Source organism: Panthera pardus, unplaced genomic scaffold (assembly GCF_024362965.1).
Source record: "Panthera pardus isolate Hobbes unplaced genomic scaffold, ASM2436296v1 HiC_scaffold_10, whole genome shotgun sequence".
Classification (NCBI taxonomy): Eukaryota; Metazoa; Chordata; class Mammalia; order Carnivora; family Felidae; genus Panthera; species Panthera pardus.
In genome coordinates this window covers 111,892,457-111,911,722 of record NW_026526655.1, presented here as the reverse complement: position 1 = coordinate 111,911,722, position 19,266 = coordinate 111,892,457, and positions in this window count along the sequence as shown.

Genomic DNA, 19,266 nt, shown 5'->3' with positions numbered 1-19,266 from the left:
GAGAAAAGGAAGAAGAAAACACACACACACACACACACACACACACACACACACACGTGATAAGAACTATCCAAGATTAAATCAGAAAATGCAAAAACACTGGGTTCCTTGGACCTGGTGGCAGTGCTGATCTGGAGGAAGGAACTTCCGGTTCCTCATGGTCAATTCCACTCCTTAGATATGCAGGTACCAGGCAGGGAAGGGTGTGGTTTGGTGTAGGCGGGTCCTGCTTCCACTGTGGGTCCACTGCCCCTTCCCTGAAGCCCCACCTTGTTGGTGATGGGGAGAAAAATGGTGACACCCCAGTGTTTCCTCCACGGACTGGGTGTCCCAAACTACTCTGCTCAAGCAGTCCTCACAGTGCTGAGTGGCGAGAGCAGACCATTTTGTTTGTTTTTGTTTTTGTTTTTTCCACTCCACAGTCTCCAGCGTCTCCCTGGGGCTTGTCTGGGATTCAAACCCAGATGTCTTAAAGAATCCTCCGTGCGCCCCAGTTCCCGGGAAGTGCGCTCCACCCCACCGATGGAGGACCTCCTCTCAGTGCCACTCGGGCACGAACCAGATGGCTTGTCCAGCTCTGCTGGCTCTGGTGCTTCCATGGTACTCAGCTGGTATTTAAACCCCAATGTCTTAAAGGGTCCCACTCCATGCACCCCAGTTCTGGGGAAGTGCCACTCCGTGCACCAATATTGGCCTCTGGCTGGCGGACGCAGGCAGGGTCCTTTGAGCGGTCATACACCTTCTTCCCACAGCACTCCAGGGAGGGGATTGCTTTCTCTGACTGCAGATTGCACCTCTGAACTAGTTACCGATCCCTGCTGGCTCCCCTCCTTCTCAAGTGCACGAACTGGAGATCCAGCCCCAGTCCGGAGGAAGCCCCACAGTCAGATATTGGATCTTTCTCCATCCTGGTCCGTGGTGTCTCCTGTCCAGATATGGTCCTATACTTCTCCAGCCTCTCTTTCTCTTCCTTTGTCTCTCCGCAGACGGGGATCCCTCCAGTCCGTGAGGATGCTGCCTACTTTATCCCTCCCAGTTTGCAATCACACAGCTATGGCCCACCAGGTTGTCCCCATGGGTCCCTGGAGATGTCCCTGTCACTCTGCAGCCTGGACTCTTGGAATTCAAAGTCCTTTGACCTCAACACTGCTGTGTTTGAGGGACGAGGGAACTTTGGGTCCCCCTATTTCTCCACCATGTTCAATCTCCTCTTTCTCTTTATTACTTGCATATTTATTAGTGGTTTTTGATATATGCTCACCATTAGGTTTCTATATAACCTCTTATGCAAATAGCATTCTACCTTAAGTTGATGGTTGTTTAACTTTGAATGGATTCTTTACTCCTCTTCTCCCCAACTTCAGGTACATGTTGTTACATTTTATATCCTTTTGTTTTGTGAGTTCCTTAACTGATTTTTTTAAAGAATATTCATGTTTACTGTTTTTGTGTTTCCTACCTTTATACTGTCACTTTTGTTCTCTCCTTTCCACTCAGAGTCCCCTTTAATATTTCTTGTAGGGCTGGTTTAGTGGTCATGAATCCTTTAGTTTTTGTCTTGGAAACTCTTTATCTCTCCTTTTATTCTGAAAGATAGCCTTGCCGGATAGAGTATTCTTGGCTACAGATTTTCCCCATTCAGCATGTTGAATATATCATGTCACTCCCTCTGGCTTGCAAAGTTTCTGTTGAAAAATTTCCTGTAGCTTTATGAGTTTTCCCTTATAAGTTCTTTTGTCTTGCTACTTTAAAAATTTTTTCTTGGGGCATCTGGGTGGCTCAGTCGTTTAAGCGCCAGACTTCAGCTCAAGTCATGATCTCACAGTTTGTGGGTTCAAGCCCCACATCAGGCTCTGTGCTAACAGCTCAGAGCCTGGAGCCTGCTTCAGGTTCTGTGTCTCCCTCTCTCTCTGCCCCTCCCCTGTTTGCACTCTGTCTCTCTCTGTCTCTCAAAAATAAATAAACATTAAAAATTTTGTTTTAATTTTTTTCTTTATCACTATATTTGGCCAATTTACTTACAATATGTCTTGTGTGGGTCTGCTTTTGTTGATTTTGATGGGAGTTCCCTGTGCTTCCTGGATCTGGAAATCTGTTTCCTTCCCCAGATTAAGGAAGTTTTCATCTATTATCGCTTCAAATAAATTTTCTGCCACCTTTTCTCTCTCTTCTTCTGCTGGGACTCCTATAATATGAATATTATTATGTTTGATAGAGTCACTGAGTTCTCTAAATCTATTCTCATTTTGTATACTTTTTTTTCTCTCTTTTGTTCAGCTTGACTACTTTCCATCACTCTGTCTTCTAGGTCATCAATTTGTTCCTCTGCTTCATCCATGCTGCTGTTCATTCCATCAAGTATGTTTCTCATTTCATTTACTGAGCCCCTTATCTCTGCTATGCTCTTTTTTATTTGTCTGTTAAGGGTCTTATTCCTGTCTTCTCTTTTTTCTCAAGTCCAGTGAGTATCCTTATGATTGTTGTTCTAAGTTCTCTATCAGGCATTTCCTTATATCTGTTTCACTTAGATCTCTGGCTGTGGCCTTGTCCTGTTGTTTCATTTGGGATATATTTCTCTGTGTCCTCATTTTGTCTGCCTCTCTGTGTGTTAAGAAAGTCAGTTGTGTCTTCTGCTCTATGAAGAAGAGGTCCTGGAGTGCCCTGACGTGCAGTGCCCCCTGTTCACCAGAACCTGGCAGTGCAACAAACTATCCTATGTGTGTTGCTTATTCCCTGCTGTTGTATCTGAGTCACTATTCCTCTTAGTGCAGTCATCTGCACTGTCTCTCTGCCTGTGGTGGGTCATGCTTGCTTTCTGTGGTGTTAGTGGAATCCAGGCAGGCCAGCTCTGAGAGGGTGTGTCCACCACAGAACTTGGGAGTGGGGTGGCAGTGTTAGCAAATTTGTGCTAGGCCACTAGTCCTATTCCAGATCCCCCAAAGTGCTGCAACAGCTGGGTGCTGCACAGCAGCTGGGCATGGCCTGAGGCAGCAGCTGTGTGCCCTGTGGCTGGGTAGGATGAGTGTGCACAGCTTTAACAAAATTTGCTCTGAGCCCAGGGCCAAGGCGCACAGACTTAGAGTGGGTGAGTCTTCAGGAGAACTCACAGGCATGGCACACTGCTAGATGGTTTGGTTGTAAGAGTCTGTGCAGCGTCACCTCCCACAGATGACCTGTGTTTACACTGGGGGACAGGGGAGGGAAATGGAACCTGCCAGCTCCCTCATTTTCAGGGAAGTCCCCAACACCCTCCAAAATCAGTATGAACAGATCTGTCTCCCATTTGACCATGGTGTTGTATAAACTGCTGTTTTTATGTTGCCTTTCCTTGAAGGCTGCTGTCTCTTTAAGGGCGGCAACCCAGCTATTCCTTGCCCTCCAGGCTCACCCAGTGCTCATTCAGCTGACTCTCAAAGCTCCAGGTTCCTACTGGTTTTACAAACTCTCTGGTTTTCAAAGCCAATGAGGATTAATTTTCCCCGTAAGAGCTCCCTGGTGCAGGGGCCTGTTTCTTGGCCCTCTCCATGAACCTCCCTCCCTCCTGGGGGCAGCCTCCCTCTACCTTTCTGACCTTCCTAACCTTTCAGCTGCAGCTTCTTCTCCACATTTAGTTGTGGAACTTGTTCTGCCAGTCTTCAAATCACCCTCCAGTTCATTTACTTTGATGTGGATATCTATTTGTAACCACAGGATGGGGTGAGCTCAGGGTCCTACTCTGCCATTTTCTCAAGCTCCTTCTTTTCTCAGGTGCTATGTTTAAGGAAGTCTGGGCCATGCATGGGTATCTGGCTGACCACCCATCCAACATCTCACCCCAACCACCACATACACAGTGTGTAAAACTTTGAGATGACAGCATGTGTTAGCTTTCTCCAAAGTATCAGAACCACTGGGATGAGTACACACATGTAGAGAGATTCATCTTAAGGAACTGGCTCATTAGATTGTGGGAGCTGGTAAGTCCAAAATCTGCAGGCCAGGTCAAATGGTGGAGACCAAGGAGAGAGCTCTGCTGTGGTCTTGAGTCCAGGAGCAGCCTGGAAGAAACCCTTTCTTCCTCAGGCAACCTCAGTCTTTGTTCTCAAGGCCTTCAACTGATTGGTATGGCCCACCCACATTATGGAGGGTAATCGGCTTTACCCATTGTCTACTTACTTAAATACTAATCATGTCTGAAACACAACTTCACAGAGCATCTAGACTTGGATTTAATCAAACATTTGGACCTATAGTCTAACAAAGGTGGCACAGAAAATTTACCACCACACACCATCTGACTGCAATCACATAGAGGGACCCTGAGAATAAGACTCTCTGAGCTAAGCCCACTCCACTCCCAGAATCATCATCAATAATAATAAACTGATTGTTTTAAGTTACATTTTTGGGGTATTTGTTATGCAGCCATACCTAACTAGACTACTATCCAAGCTCTACCCCCAACAACTTGCTGCTCCAGGAATTTTTTCTGCAGTTAAGATGCATACTGACATTGTCTCCACACAATGCCATTAGGGTGAGGATGAGCTAACCCACACTCAGGGAATACATCTTCCCATGAGTCTCGGGTTTGAGCTGGAACATGGCAATGAGTATCCAAGAGGGAACGGCTCCCCCTCCAGGCTTTGCTCTCCTCCCTGTCATTGCCCTGCTGATTCCTGTCCACCCTTCCTGACAATAGTGGATCATTTATACATCTGCACTCCCAGTCAGTGGCCCCGTGTCATCAGCCAGCATTTATTGAATAAATAAATGAGACGCCAGGAGCCCTCAGCCAACAGGAAGTGAGCCTGAGAGTGCAGCATGCTGCCCCCCACTGTGCTCTCTCCACAGGGGAGTAGGTGGCAGTAGGTGGAGTAGGTGGCTCAGGCAGGTCCTGCATCTCCACATCTCCTGAAGCTTCACAATCACCCTGACCCCTCAGGGAGACCACACACATCCAGGGCCCAAGGAGAGCTGCCCCAGAATAGGCTTACAGTAAATGGTAGGGGTTACCCCAGGTCGATGACCTGTCCCCATTTCCCTGTGTGCCTGTCTGCCTGCCCAGTGCCACTACCAGAGTGGAGGGCTCAGAACCAAAAACCTCAAGGGATGTACCTGTCCCAAGTCCTGTAGGCTCTGGGGCTTCCTGTCTCTGCTCTGCTGTCAGGGGCCCAGGCTCATATCCATGCTCTTCCAACAGCAGTGGCCTCAGCACACAACAGACGCTGGCCTGGCCCAGGTGGGAGGGATGCCACAGCGAGCAGAGCAGAGGGTGTGGGCTGGCTAAAAAGACAGATGGTAAACAAGGAAGTATATCATCTCCTGCCTGCTAGTAATAAACAAAGCAGGGGTGGAGACTGACAGAGGCTTCTGTAGATCAGGTGACAAGGTGACATTGAGCAGGGAACTGAACAACAGTGTGAGAGAATGAGATGGGCCTTCTATGGCAGGTGGTGGGAAGAAGAGCAAAGGCCCTGAGGACAGGGTATGCACCCGCACATGTGAGGGACAGAGAAGAGGCTAGAGTGGCTGGGACAATGAGACAAGCCTGGGGTGACAACAAGAAACAGGTGGGGAGAAAACCAGGAGCAGATCCAGTGGAGCCTCTAGGGAGCCCACAGAGGGTCAGGGAAGGAGAGCAGACAAGGCAGGGGTGTTGAATCTGATTTCAAGGGCTCTTCCATACAGACAGGTGGGAGGTGGCAGCCAGGCCCAAGTAAGAGACTCAGTGCCCTGACCAGGCCAAAGATGGGGCAGTGGCGAGGTGTGTCTGGGTCTGGAATCCAGAATTTTGAAGACAGAGGCAAAAGTCTTTGCTGCAAGGCAAAAAGGGCTAGGCAGAAAAGAGAGAGGTCAGATACCAAGGCCTGTCCCTAGGTGTAACCCCCAGAAGAGAGGTGTGCCAGAGAAGAGCCCCCATCTGCTGGAGAACCCAAGGCTCCCCCTGGAGGGGACAGCATGCACTTGGTTTCCCCACCACCAGACATGTGACTGTCAGGCAACATCCAACAAATCATCACCACTCTTGCAACAGTACCCAGGTAAGAGCAGATACACGTGTGTCCCAAGGGATGGTAATCCACCCCATCTCCCCAGAAAGTTCTTGGATTCTATCTGACAGAGGATAGCCCAGGAGGATATGGCCAGGTTAATAATCACAAAGTCATGGGGTGCCTGGGTAGCTCAGTTGGTTAAGCGTCCGACCTCAGCTCAGGTCGTGATCTCAGTTTGTGAGTTTAAGCCCCGCGTTGGTCTCTGTGCTAACAGCTCAGAGCCTGAAGCCTGCTTTGGATTCTGTGTCTCCCTCTCTCTCTGACACTCCGCTGCTCACACTCTCTGTCTCCCTTCCTCAAAAATAAATAAACATTAAAAATTTTTTTTAAATCACAAAGTCATTTTCTTTCTCATGATCACCAGGGCTTATTTCCTCCAGGCACATATGCACCAGAAATGGCAGGACCTGGCCGATCAGAGACCCCCAAAATCAAATCTCTATCGCCAAGGAGAAATCAAGAACACCATGACATGCTTATTGTGTGCCCTAAAGTTTGCCTTTCATTCTGCACCCAACAGGCCAGATGGTCACTGATATATCACTTTGACATTCATGGAAAGATACCTCAGGTCAAATCAGTTCAAAAAGTTCCTAGCTCATACTGAGCATGAGAGGCCATGCAATGTGGTACAATGTACTACAATAAAATACAAGAACTATATGGCTTTAAAGGAAAAATAGAACACACATTCAAATTCTGTGATTTCGAGAAAGCTGCCTAATCTCTCTGATCCCCAGTTCATTCAAGGAAAAGGGATAACAAAGCCCACTTCATGGGTATACAGGAAAATTAGATGAAACCATGTATGTGAAGCTTCAGCTCACCCCACATAAGCATGCACAGATAGGGGTCAGACACCTGATGACAGTCAGGGCAGACAGGATGGGCCCAAGGATGGCCTGGGTGAGCCAGACCCTTCAGGAAAACTGCAAAGCCACAGAGGACACTGGAAGAACATAGCAGGGTCCACTCGCTGGGGACACCAGAAGAACACAGCAGGGTCCACTTGCTGAGGACACCGGAAGAACACAGCAGGGTCCACTCACTGCCCGCTAACAGCAGCAGCAGCAACAGCAGCTGATGACCATAGTGAGCTGGTCATGGTCTAAGTGTGCGGAAATCACCTGTGTCCTCTAATAACTCCACCAGGAGAGCACAAGTGACCACAGCTATAAAACTTACAGTGCGGCTCAGCCTCCAGGCTCCGTGTCCAGGCATGAAGTCTCCACGATGCAGCCCTGTGCCCTGTGGAAACTTACCCTGCAGTTGGGCTCTCTGCTACCTGGGTACCAGCAGTCTCTTGGACGGCATTGAGACCCAAGGGTCAGCGTGGCGCTGGTTAAACTCCAAACTGCCTCTCACACTGGGGCACCAGAGCCTGGCACCTGACCTCTCCAGCCCCTGCTTCCTCTGTAAGATGAAGACAGTAATAGTCTGGCTGCAAGGTGTCCTAGGGGAGGGAGACAACACAGAGAAAATGTGCCTAGCAGCCTCTCACTGACCCCTGGCCCTCCCTCCAAAGTTCACTTCAGGCCTTCCAGCTGCTGTGACCAAGCGTCGGCATAGCCTAGACGCTCCATCGCCACCCAGGGCCCAGCCCCCACCCCTAGGGAGCAAGCATCCCTGCACACAGACTGAGTGCATGAGTCCACCCCACCCGCACTGACGCCCCACCCTCTAGTCTCCATTCTAGTGGGGGGCAAGCCATTTACCACGGTAGGATGAATGTTTCAGAGTCAAACTGCCATCCTTTAACAATATTTACAAGGTTGTCACAAGGTGATACAGAAATATTCACAAATATAAAAAGGCCTGCCTCCTGATGCCTATATTTTATAGTAAGTTATGGATGCGGACTTTTGGTTACACAGAAAACTGATTCTGCCATGATTACTAAACTCATGAAACAACTTTTTCCACACTTATCCATAGATGGGGCCTCAAAGGTCCTCTAACAAAAGTTTCTCCAGGATCCTCCAATCCCACCCAGTGGCTGTCTGTGCCTGTATGTTGTGCTCCCCAGGAGGGTTCTCCCTAACTCCCTGCCAGCCCATTCTTCTGAGGGACAACAGGAGAGGAGGGTGTGGGAACATGGGAGAGGGCAGGGAGAGCCAGCATGGGCCAACCAAGAGCACCAGCATTGTGCATCCCCGGTCCTTGCCCCCATGCAGTGCTTTTTGCTGCCCCATCAGCACAAAGAGGCCGAGTGGGAGAAGAGATATTCACAAATTCTGCCAAAGAACCAGCTGGGAGCCTTCCTGTGAGGCCATCGGTTCTCTCAGGCACTCTCAGCTGTGGACTCCTTCTGCAAATGAAGTCTGAAAAGGAAGCAGCACATATAGAACAGGAAAGCCTGGCATGGGTCTGCATAATGTGGGCATGGGGGCTCAAGCCCAGCCCCATCTGCTTTCCCTGGACCCCTGAGGCCCAGTCCTAAGGCACAGCTCTGCAGAGGAATGCTCTTCCCTGAAGCCCACCAAGCCTGCCATCAGTGCAGAGCTGTCTGGGCTCTGTGCATTGTTCAGCATGGTAAGGCCTGTGCTAGGAAAGGCAGGCTGAATCTCTCGTGGGATGCTGTAGGAGCAGCACCCTACATGCGGAACCACAGGAGCCGCTGCTAGGCTTTTATTCCCTGCACACCGTGGCGGGACCAAGACCACCCCCTCAGCAGACTGGCATCTGTGGGGCCCAGCACACCTCAGGGATGCAGACATCTGTCCTGCCATGTCACCTACCTGCCAGCATCACAGGAGCAGACTGGAGACCCCATTCCTTGCTCAGAGAGGTACATTCTGACTGAGAATTATAAAAGCAGAAATGCCACAGCCCGACACAATTTCTTTATAAGCCGTGACTTCCGCTCAGCTTCTTGCTCTCTCCCACTCTTCCTCACTACAACCCCAACCTGTCATGAGAAGTAACGGGACCAGAGGGACAGCAGAGGCTATGCTGCCAGGGCAGCAAGGTCTCCACATCAGGGACTCCTTCTCCAAGTGCCACCCATGGCCAGGGCCTCATCTGACCTCTGGGTTCTCCTCCAGGCTCAGCCTCAAGTACAGCAGATAAACGCCTGCAAACAAACCCCATAGAAAGAGGAGGGGAAATGAGCAGAGGTGAAGAGCCAGAGCCTTGCCAGGAGTCTAACTCCATTAGGCGAGGAAATGCAAAGCTTGCTGTCACAGGCTGGCCCTGGACAGATGGCAGCTTAAGACACCGCACTCCAGGCCCCACGGCTGGAACAGCCCACAGGAACTCCTTGGTTGCAAGTGAATTCCAGGTAACATTTTCCCTCTTTACTTGGGCCAGAAGGAAGCTCATGGATAGGCCCTGTGGGGAGTGCTCTGTGTGTGGACCCCTTGGCACTAGATGCATTTATTTTCTCTGCACCCACATGCCTTGCTCACTTGTTTGTGGTCACCCATGGGATTGGAAGTGCCTCTATGTAAGGCGCCTTGGGTCTTTCCAGTGTAGACAGAGAGGCACACCCTGCAGCTAAGTGATGGGTGGAATTGTGGTGTGGGCAGTGCCCCTGAGCTGTGTCTCTTCCCTGGGGACATCTATCATGAGTGCCAGAGGGGCCTGTCTGGCTTCACAGGACTGAGCCTTGGGCCCAGGAAGACTTGAAGGCTGCTGAGAAGGCAGGAACTGGACTCTCTCTGTGGCAGGACCAATCAAAACAAGAATGGCCGAGTGACAATCCCAGCAGAGGTGTTCAAGTCAAGCAGGAGCTTACTTCCTCTCGGGTGAGGCAGCTGAGTCAGGCAGGGCAGTTACCTCTCCAAGGCTCACCACATGCTTTGTCCCAGGGTCAACAGCCAGGCCCTCCCTGCATAGGACCCTGCACCGGTCAGGGCCATGGCTGAGGGACCTGGCCTCCAGTGCTGTGCAGCTTTCTGTGAGTCTGGCAGTCACCAACTTCTCCTGCCCCACCTATCCATGCAAGGAAAGTGCAATAACACTCACATCCTGGGCTTAATGTGAGCAATAAATCAGGTGTTGTCCCTACTGCAATGCCCAGGACACTGTGGGAACTCAGCAGATGCCATTCCTCTCTCCCACTAGGCAGATCCACTCTTTCGTGGGCCACCCACCTTCCCAGTCCCCAGCCCGCCTGCCAGGGTTCCCACTCCCACTCCCACTGGGCAAGCCCAGTGCCCCTTCCAGACAACCTTGCCAGTCTCCAGCCTGCCTGCCAGGGCTCCTGCTCCCACTCCCACTCCCACTGGGCAGGCCCAGTGCCCCTTCCAGACAAATTTCCCAGTCCCCAGCCCACCTGCCAGGGCTCCCACTCCCACTCCCACTGGGAAGGCCCAGTGCCCCTTCCCAGACAAGAGGCTCAAATAAAGGGCATGGTCCTGAGGCCTAGGTGGGATTGAGAGCACACAGACATGGCCCTTGGGGGCCATCCACAGTGAGGCCATGGCATTCCTCAGGGTTAGGTGAGGGGGCAGGTGAGAAGGCACCCAGAAACAGAGCCCAGCAGGGAGGAGACAGGGAAGAGATGCCCCAGCCCTCTCTCCTCACACCCACATCTGCCAGTGCTCTCCATTGGTCAAACCCATCTGGATGCCAACAGGCAGAGGTGTCCCAGGGGCATGTGAGGACGGCTGCCCTTCAAGGGCCTGGGCAGGGCACAGAGCAGAGGAAGGAATGAGGGTGGGGGCAAAAGGAGAACAGCCAGCCTCCCTAACAAAGAGCACCCCTTTCCTGAGACCTACAATCCCTCAAGCAATTATGATTCTCCCCATAATTATTTCAGTTTATTTTTCACCGCAATTCCTTTCATGTAGGGTCATTATTTCCTTCTTTTTTTTAAGTTTGTTTTGAGAGAGAGAGAGAGAGCATGGAAGGGGCAGAGAGAGAGGGAGAGAGAGAGAGAGAGAGAGAGAGAGAGAGAGAGAGAGAGAATCCCAAGCAGGCTCCGCACCATCAGCATGAAGCCCAATGTGGGGCTAGAACTCACAAACCTGAGCTCATGACCTGAGCCGAAGTCCTACACTTAACTGACTAAGCCACCCAGGTGCCTCTCATTATTTCCTTCTTAAAGTAAAACTGAGGCAGAGCAGCACAGTGGCTCACCCAGGGTCTCTGCCAGGTGTGCCACAACCAGTATCCTGATCCCTGCAGGTTTGCCTGCCTTGGGACAGGGACACACCAGGAGAACAGTGTCTTCTCTGAAGAGTGTGCAAAATGGCACCAAAACTCTGCATGGCAGTCACAAGGGGGGCATGGAGGAGGTGGCTGGGGGACCCACAGGCTGTGCCCAGTAGGAAGAGGGGAAGGGCTCGCCAGCAGGCCCCAAGAAAAAGTGTGGGCCTGGCAATGCAGAGGTGACTGGTGGGCTCAGGCCTGGACACTGGAGTCTCTCCCTGGACTCAGATCACCCCAGCCGACACCACTCCCATAACCTGAGTTCAGCCACATTTTGCTCAATCACTCATCAAAGTATGATTTATTTCCAAGGGGAAGGAATCAAAAGTCAACAGATAGAGGAGCCAAATAAGATTGTTTCCACCCAACACCACTTCTCTGCATGTCTGTTTGGCTGTGGGTTGGTGTCTGTCTCTCTATGTGCACACACACAGGGCAACTGGCATGCATGAAACCTGAGCATGTGTTTGATTGCAGGGCACACGTGTCTCTGCATTGATGTGTGTGCATATGACCCACACATGTGGGCCATACATTGATATGGATGCTGCTGTGCCTCATTCCATTAACATTAGGCCCCCATCTCTGCGCTAAGGGCTGGCTTCTTCAGTGGAGAAGCTGGTTTGTGGTCCTGTTCCCACGCCAGAAGGACTGGTTCCTGGTGGTGTCAAAGCTGGCTGAGACAATGCTCCAAAATACCAAAGGCCAGTCACAACTAGATAGCAGGGTGCATGTGGTGGCCTGGACACTGTCCAGGGGTGAAAGGCACAGGAAAAAGTAGCCCTGCTGGAGCTCACAAGGCATCCCCAGATGACAGGAGGTGAGACAGGCACAGTCTCTGATAGCAGAATCACAGGGACCAGCGCAGGATACCAAGTGCCATGAAAACTCTCGGCAGCTGCACCACTGGGAACTGCCACAGGACAGTGGAAGTGCTGTGGAACAGGTCCTACATAGAGACCACTCGGGACAGTGGCCTGAGACCGCTGGCCCACCATCTCTCACTGTGTAAGCTTAGGCAGGTAGCCACATGCCAGAGCCTCAGCTGTAGGGACACCAGGAGTAAGTGAGAGGGTGCATGGAGAACCCTGGGCATTCAGCAGACACTGACAAAGGCCATGTCCTTCCATATCTCCCTGCCTGCTGCAGGAGACCTGACCACCTGCGAGTCCAGACCACAGACACAAGGGCCTCCAGAGGTAACCCAGTGCTGATATTCAGGGTCTCTCCTCAGATTGTTTAGCAGCTTGGAGGAGTGAGGGCAGGATGGCTCAGTAGGACAGAATCAGTCTTAGGAGTCAAATCTTTATATCTTCTACTTTGGCAGGCATTTGACCTTGAGCAAATTATCCAACCCTCTGTGCCTGCTTTCTCAGCATAAAATGTGGTACAACAAGTGACATTCTCTAAAAGTAAGCTCAGCTTCCTGCCGGGATAGTCCCCAGGTGCTGAGCAGCTCCTATAAACAGCTGGCACCCCAGACTCGGACCACTCAATGTCAAACACGTCTGCTTACACCCACTGGGAAAACTACCCTCACACTTGCCCTACAGGAGGGATATCAGCAGGGCAGGGCTTGCTCCACTGGAAAAAAATCAGCCTCCTGGCCTCAGCACCTGCCCCAGCGGAAAGATAGGAGAAAAGGGAAACCATGCCTTCTTTTCTCTGGCTTCTCTTCTCTTCTCTTCTCAGCCTACATGAATGTCCCCAGCAAGGTATATTCCTTAATGTCGGTGGAGTGACATCATGAAACGGGTCCTGACCTAGGCATGCAGCCTCTGCAGTGAGAGCAGAGTGTTCTCAGAGCAGGTCCTCACAGCAGGGGCTGGGCTCTGTCAGTCCACAAAAGCTCACGCAGCACCTATGATGTGCCAGGTCTATCTAGGGTGGGTGACAGGGCAGGGCATGGAACAGATAAGCCCTTGACCCTCTTGGGGCTTACACTCTAGTAAGATGGGACAGGTAGTAAATACACAGATTAAGCCTGTTAGATTGTCCTAAGTTCTTAGGGGAAAAACACAGCAGAGCTTGCTGGCACAGGAAAGGGTGCAGATGTAAACACCCGTCTATCATCAGGGACTTGTCTCAGTGAAATGTTCTGGGAAGCCCTGTGTTTACTACTCGTCTGCTTGTCCAACTTGCCAGAGCACAGCCCCCTGTGGCTACAGACCAACAGAACTGGGGAACGTGGGACCTTCCTGCCACAGATGGCCTGACTCTACACTCAAATGCCAAAGAGTGCCTTTCTCAGAGGAATCCTCTGATTTGGTGGCACATCAAAGCAATCTGATGTCCCAGTCATTCCTGTTCCTGTTTGTAAATCAGCATGCTAAATGGTGCTGCTTTGGTGAGCTGGTGAAAAATGCACTGGAAATGTATTCTCCCACACAACCATAATGTTGAGTTACTGTTTCAATTAATCTCGATTCTTCCTCTTCCACAAATTAGGTGGCCGCTTTTTACACAAGTCGTCTTTGGAGCTTAAATGAGCATAAGTGTAAACATCGGTTAATTTATCTGTTTTCACTGTAGACTATTTCATATCCCTGGAGCATCTCTCAATCCCCTTTATGGGCTAGCAAAAGGGCTCCCCAGCCAGCACCGGGGGTGACAGTCCCTCAGGGCATAGTCAATGAGAGCATCCATTGTGTTGTGTCTTGCCTACTTTAAGAGGCCATAATTTCAGATGCCCAGGTAAAAGAAAAACAGACATGTCCCCCACAAAAGAGAGTGCTGAGCCTGGGCAGCCAGGAGACAGGACAGGCAGAGGCAGAGACAGCCTTACAGAGGACCAGGGAGCCAGCAGCCAGCAGCTGTGCCTGATGTAGCCATCCCCAACTCAGGTTGGTGTCTGCACCTAGCTCAGCGCTAAGACTTGTTCCACGTTCTTAAGGAAAGCATTTGAAGCCCTCACCTTAACCACTTCCTGGGGGAAACTTGAGGCAAGGTACTCGGTGTAGGTTAATGAAGAGAGGCCCATTGCCCATTTCCCCCTTGGTGGGGAAAGTGGCAAGGACACTGCAGAAAAGACAGGGAAACTGACCTGCCTGACAAGCCCACTGTGTGGAGGCACTTGATGAATGACCTGAAGAAGATGTTCACTCCATGGGCACCCTTGGGCACTGTGATCAGACACAGACCCACAGGCTCCTGGGACAGCTGCATCCCTCCCACCCTCCACCACACACTCACCATCTCTGGCTGAGATAATTGCAGCAGCCTCCTAGCTGGCCCTTCACCCCAGACCCGACAGCTTCTTGATCTTCCCTACAGTCAACCTCTCTCCTCCCTCACCCTCTTCAGTGGCTCCTCATCGCCCCAAGATAAAGTCCAAACTCCTTCTGATGGCTTTCAGTGACCTTCCTGACCTTGCTTCTTGGCTTTTACATTCCATCCCCACCCTGAGGCCTCACTGAGGTCCCTGGGGGGCCTGCAGTCATCAGCGCAGGCATCTATCAGGCCAGTGGGTGAACTAGGGGGCCCAGGGACAGGTCGCGGACTCTGACCTGCAGAGACCCAGTGCCCTGGCCGTGGCTGTCCACTGGCCAGGTCCAGGCCTTGAAGCAGCCATGAACCTCTCCCCACCCCCACCCCGGCTCCAATGGAGGCAGCCTCTTGGAACCCCAACCTTGCTGGCTGCCCACTCTCCTGGCCCAAGTCTGTGGGGCCTATGCTAAGCACCAGCCCGGCCAGTGGGGACGTGGTGTCTTTAGAGGTGGGGCGTGCTGGGGTGAGAAGAATGGAGGCCACTCAGAGTTGTGGGAGGGCCCAGCAAGGCAGGTCTACATTGATGTGAGCTTGGCCACCCCTGGGCCTCAGAGCCCCACAGATGCGGGCCATGGGATGACTGCTCCGTCCCAGTTGGACTGCTCCAGACAATGGACAGAGGCTCTATTGGGCCCGGTCCACAACAGGTGTTTTGGTTAACGGGCCATAAGGCAGTGCTCTTCCTTCTACCAGAGGTTGATGTTGGAAAATAGAAATGGGAGAATTTCACACCACATTTGACCAAAAGGAAGACCACCCTTTGGGAAGATTTACTGGCCATTTATAGAAGGCCTGTGTATATAATATGAAGTTACCCCCCAAACTTTCAAAAGAAAACTTTTGCTACCTCTGGGCTTTCTAGATGTAAAGAGGTTGCCAACATATGAGAAAGTAGAGCTAGAAAATCACACATCTTGTAAATGTCTGTTTGTTTGTTTTTTTAATCATAGAAAAGAAACGTCTTCTGGAAATGACTTTTGAAATGGAATTGTTAGACCACCTCTGCAAGTGACATCAGGAGCCACACACATTCCTGTTTGTTCAGTGGGTAAAAGGACATGAAGTTGAAGACCTTGAGGAAGAAAGAAGGCTCTGTGCCACATTGGTCATATTTAGAAGACATTTTCATATTATAACCATTTGTGTGTGTGTGCATTTTATTCCTAAACTACTGTATATATAGTTGACAACGCTAAGTACTTTTTTTAAATCTCTAGTCTTTTCAGATGTTCTTAAGTATCTGATATGTTAAAAATAGAGGTAGTAAAAAGACATTCTGTAGATATATTTTTGTTGAAATTCATATGAAATAGGTTTTAATTTGGGGGGAATGGCCAAACCACCTCTTTGAACAGTAGCCATTGTGTTTGTGCACTGGTTCAGAGGAGGAAAGGAAAAGGGAGGGCCAAGAGTTCTGCCAGTGTATTCATAGTGAGGCAAGATTTCACCGTTGTCCCTTTTGTTCCCGCATTTTAGATTACTTAGCTGTGTATATAGTGTATATACTGGACAGAGGAGTCCTAATTTTCAACATTTAGTCTTTCTAGATGTTAAAGAGGTTGTCAGTATATGACAAGAATAGAGTTAGTAAAATAATACATTTTGTACATTTGGTCTTAAAATTCCTAGAAAGATTGTCTTCTGAAAATTTGACCAGTATAGCCCACTGGGTTGATGGAGGAAGGAGAGAAAGAGGAGAGATCACAACCAACACAGCAGAAACACAAACAATAATAAGAGAATATTATGAGCAATTAGATGCCAATAAAATGAGCAATCTGGAAGAAATGGACAAATTCCTAGAAACATATAAACTACCAAAGCTGAAACAGGAAGAAATAAAAATTTGAACAGACCCATAACCAGTAAAGAAATCAAACTGGTAATCAAAAATCTCCCAGAAAACTAGAGTCCAGGGCCGGACAGCTTTCCAGGAGAATTCTACCAACATTTAAAGCAGAGTTAACACCTATTCTTTTGAAGCTGTTCAAAAAAATAGAAATGGAAGGAAAACTTCCAAACTCATTCTATGAAGCCAGCATTACCTTGATTCCAAAACCAAAGACCCCACTAAAAAGGAGAACTACAGGCCAATTTCCCTGATGGCCATGGATGCAAAAATCCTGAACAAGATACTAGCCAACTGGATCCAACAATACATTAAAAGAATTATTCACTATGACCAAGTAGGATTTATACAATATCTGCAAAACGATCAATGTGGTACATCACATTAATAAAAGAAAGGACAGGAACCACATGTTCCTCTCAATAGGTGCAGAGAGAGCATTTGACAATATACAGCATCCTTTCTTGATAAAAACCCTCAAGAAAGTAGGGATAGAAGGATCATATCTCAAGATCATGAAAGCCATATATGAAAGACACACTGCTAATATCCTCAATGGGGAAAAACTGAGAGCTTTCCCCCAAAGGTCAGGAGCACAACAGGGATGTCCACTATTGCCACTGTTATTCAACATAGTATTGGAAGTCTTAGCCTCAGCAATCAGACAACAAAAAGGAATAAAAGGCATCCAAATCAGCAAAGAGGAAATCAAACTTTATCTCTTCGTAGATGACGTGATACTCTATGTGGAAAACCCAAAAGATTCCACCAAAAAACTGCTAGAATTGATCTATGAATTCAGCAAAGTTGCAGGATATAAAATCAATGCACAGAAATCAGTTGCATTCCTATACACCAATAATGAAGCAAGAGAAAGAGAAATCAAGGAATCTATCCCATTTACAATTGCACCAAAAACTATAAAATACCTGGGAATAAACCTAATCAAAGAGGTGAAAAATATATACAGTGAAAACTGTAGAAAGCTTATGAAAGAAATTGGAGAAGACATAAAAAAAATGGAAAAATATTCCATGCTTCTGGATTAGAAGAATAAATATTGTTAAAATGTCAATACTACCCAAAGCAATCTACATATTCAATTCAATCCCTATCAAAATAACACCAGCATTCTTCACAGAGGTAGAACAAATAATCCTAAAATTTGTATGGAACCAGAAAAAACATCAAATAGGGAGTTTTCTCCTGAAAAAGAAAACCAAAGCTAGAGGCATCACAATCCCAGACTTTAAGATGTATTACAAAGCTGTAATCATCAAGACAGTATGGTACTGGCACAAAAACATACACTTAGATCATGGAACAAAACAGAGAGTCCAGAAATGAACCCACAAATGTATGGCCAACTAATCTTTGACAAAGCAGGAAGGAATATCCAATGGAATGAAGACAGTCTCTTCAGCAAGTGGTGTTGGGAAAACTGGATGGCAACATGCAGAAAAATGAACCTGGACAACTTTCTTACATCATACACAAAAATAAACTCAAAATGGATGAAAGACCTAAACATAAGACAGGAAGCCATCAAAATCCTCGAGGAGAAAACAGGTAAAAACCTCTTTGACTCTGGCCACAGCAACTTCTTACTCAACATGTCTCCAGACACAAGGGAAACAAAAGCAAAAATGAACTATTGGGACTTCATCAAAATAAAAAGCTTCTGCACAGTGAAGGAAACAATCAGAGACACTAAAAGGCAACACATGGAATGGGAGAAGATATTTGCGAATGACATATCAGATAAAGGGTTAGTATCCAAAATCTATAAAGAACTTATCAAACTCAACACCCAAAAAACACACACCCAAAAAAAATCCAGTGAAGAAATGGGCAAGAGACATGAATAGACACTTCTCTAAAGAAGACATCCAGATGGCCAACAGACACATGAAAAGATGCTCAACGTCACTCATCATCAGGGAAATACAAATCAAAACCACAATGAGATACCACCTTACACCTGTCAGAATGGCTAACATTAACAACTCAGGCAACAACAGATGTTGGCAAGGATGCAGAGAAAGAGGATCTCGTTTGCACTGCTGGTGGGAATGCAAACTGATGCAGCCACTCTGAAAAACAGTATAGACGTTCCTCAAAAAACTCAAAATAGAACTACCCTACGACCCAGCAATTGCACTACTAGGTATTTATCCAAGGGATACAGGTGTGCTGTTTCGAAGGGGCACATGTACCCCAATGTTTATAGCAGTGCTATCTACAATAGCCAAAATATGGAAAGAGCCCAAATGTCCATCAATGGATGAATGGATAAAGAAGATGTGGTATATATATACAATGGAGTATTCCTTGGCAATCAAAAAGAATGAAATCTTGCCATTTGCAACTACGTGATGGAACTAGAGAGTATTATGCTAAAAGAAATTAGTCAGAGAAAGAAAAATATCATATGACTTCACTCATATGAGGACTTTAAGATACAAAACAGGTAACATAAGAGAAGGGAAGCAAAAATAAAAATACAGAAGGGGATAAAACATAAGAGACTCTTAAATATAGAGAACAAACAGAGGGTTGCTGGAGGGGTTGTGGAAGAGGGGGGATGGGCTAAATGGCTAAGGGACAATAAGGAATCTACTCCTGAACTCATTGTTGCACTAGGTCCTGACTAATTAAAAAATTAATTAATTAAATTAAAAATTAAAAAAACAATGAAAGTCAAAAGATGACAAATATGAAAAAGGGGTTGAAATATGGGAGAGAACAGGTGAAGGTCCAGCATTCACTTAACAGAAATTCTACAAGGGGAGCAAAGATAGAATGGAGAAGACACAATTTTTGAAAAGAAAATGGCTGAGGATTTTCTCAAAAATAAAAAAAAATGAATCTTCAGATTCATAAATCACAAGTTTTAAGCAAGATTTTTAAATGTCTAAATTAGACATATTGTAGCAAAACTGATAAACAGCAAAGACAAAA